Source organism: Sus scrofa, chromosome 11 (genome assembly GCF_000003025.6).
Source record: "Sus scrofa isolate TJ Tabasco breed Duroc chromosome 11, Sscrofa11.1, whole genome shotgun sequence".
Taxonomy (NCBI): Eukaryota; Metazoa; Chordata; class Mammalia; order Artiodactyla; family Suidae; genus Sus; species Sus scrofa.
The window spans coordinates 11,804,453-11,807,155 of NC_010453.5; positions in this window are offsets into that span (position 1 = coordinate 11,804,453).

Genomic DNA, 2,703 nt, shown 5'->3' on the forward strand with positions numbered 1-2,703 from the left:
AAGTTTACAGTTTATCCTGTGGGCTTCAGTGAAAGAATGCAAGTAGAAAAACAAGATGATTTGAATTTTGAAAGAAAGCTCAGGAGTTTTGAGACAGTACAGACAGAGGTTGAAAGGACCAATTTGAAACTTCTCACAATAGTACAATGGAAAAATAATGGGAACACAAACCAGTAGGATTGAAGAGTGGGGGGTAGGCACGATGATGCGTAAAAGGTAGAAACAATAGAACTTAGAGGCTGAGGTGGCTGCCTGGATGGGAGGGAGTGTACCAACTCATCCATGGCTTATAGGGGATGGAACTTGTTTGCAGCAAGAGACAGGGGTTCAGTTTTGGACCTGACAAAATTCGGGGTCCATATGAGACATGCATGGGGAGATGTGCGACAGGCAGTCTGATAACTTGTAGCCCTTTTCACAGTAGCTTCTTCCCAGCCTGTTAACAAGGTCCAAGTTCATTCTTTTAAAAACAGAACACTTCTTGGAGCCTTATAACCCTTTAATTACTCATCCTCTTAACAAAATGTCCTTGAAATGACAGGGGACACATACTCTGTCCACATGTGCTTACCGCCTGTTCACCACTCCTCTCTGCCATCTTAGCATCTTGAAACTACTTTAAGTAAGGCTTCCAGATCCCAAATCTGCACCCTGAGAGACTGAAAACACAGATGGACAATGGCAGACTATATATCAAAATAGAACTTTGACCCACAACCTGCAGGAACAAGCCCAAGAAACTAGTCCTTGTATTACAGTGGACAACCCAAGAAGCCAGCCTTTATAAGTCAAGACTTGTAGGAAGCGCCAGATCGCTATCCCTAGTGACAATTTAGGAGGAGAACAGTAACAGTAACAATCAGCCCCAAATGATTAATAACTGGCAGTTTCCCTAAGCTTGCAACTTGAGACAAACCAGAGAGAGCCAAGTATGCACCCTAACCAATCACATACGATGCCCAGCTTCTAGCTCATCCCCCTACAGCTTCCCCAGGCCAACAGCCTCCTATAGGGCACACCTAAAGCCTTCCCTTTTCTACCCTAACACTTTCCCATTCCTCCACTTGCCTTTGAGTCTCTGCCAAAGCACAGGTGATGGTGGCTGACCCCCTTGCTACAGCAAACCGAGAATAAATAGCCTTTGTTTTTCTTATTTGATCTTTATTTCCGCAATCCTTCACTTTTTATCTTAGCGATTCATTCAGCTGTATTTAACACATCTCATCACACCCTCCTTGAAATCACCTCTTCCCTTGGCTCCTGAGCCCCCACTTCAGACCTCCAGTTCCTAATGTTGTGATATCTTTGATTCCCTCAAAATCTTCTGTGCTAGAGGGGTCCAGGGTTCCTTCCTCATCCCTCTTCTCAGTTACATTTGTAACTCTCCTTGGTGTTGTCATCCCCTCTTAAAAAAAAAAAAAGTTTTATCGGAGTATAGTTGATTTACAGTGTTATGTTAGTTTCATGTGTACAGCAAAGTGAATCAGCTATATATGCATATCTCCCCATTCTTTCTCAGATTCCTTTCCTGTATAGGTTATTACAAAATCTCGAGTAAGAATTCCCTGTGCTATACAGTAGGTCTTTCTTGGTTATCTATTTTGGATATAATAGTTTGTATATGTTAATCCCAAACTCCTAATTAATCCCTCCCTGACGCATTTCCCCTTTGGTAACCATAAGTCTGATTTCAAAATCTGTGAGTCTGTTTCTATCTTGTAAATTAAGTTCTTTTGTATCATTTTAAAAAATTATACTCCATGTGTAATATCATATGATATTTGTCTTTCACTGTTTGGCAAACTTCACTTAGTATGTTAGTCTGTAGATCCATCCATATTGCTGCAAAGGGCATTCTTCCATTTCTTTTTATGGCTGAGTAGTATTCCATTGTATATATATGTCCACATCTTCTTTATCTATTCCTCTGTTGATGGACATTTAGGTTGTTTGTATATCTGGGCTATTGTAAATACTTCAGAGAACATTGGGGTGTGTGTATCTTTTTGAATTATGTTTTTCTCCAGATAGATGTCCACAACTGGAATCTGATTCTTTCTTGAATCTGAATGAAAGCCTTTCTGGATAGAGTAGTCTTGATGGTAGATTTTTCCCTTTGATCACTTTAAATGTATCATGCCACTCCCTTTTGGCCTGCAACATTTCTGCTGAAAATAAAGCTGAAACCTTAATGGGATTCCCTTGTGTATTATTTTTTACTTTCCCTGGTTGATTTTAATAGTTTTTTTATGTCTTTAATTTTCATCAATTTGATGAGTATATGTCTCAGCATGTTTCTCCTTGGCTTTATTATCCTGTATGGGATTCTCTGTGCTTCTTGGATTTGAGTGTTTCCTTTCCCATGTTAGGGAAATTTTCAGCTATAACCTCTTCAAATACTTTCTCACGTCCTCTCTCTCTCTCTTCTCCTTCTGGGACTCTTGTAATGCAAATGGTGGTATGCTTAATGTTGTCCCAGAGGTCTCTGAGACTGTCTTCATTTCTTTATTCTTTAATGCAGCAGTGATTTCTACCACAGTTTTCCAGCTCACTTTTTCATTCTTCTGTTTCAGTTATTGTCCTGTTGATTCCTTCCAGGGTATTTTTCATTTCAGTTATTCTGTTGTTCTTCTCTGTTCTTTAAATCTTCTAGTTCTTTTTAAAACATTTCCTGGATCTTCTTGGTCTGTGCCTTCATTCTTT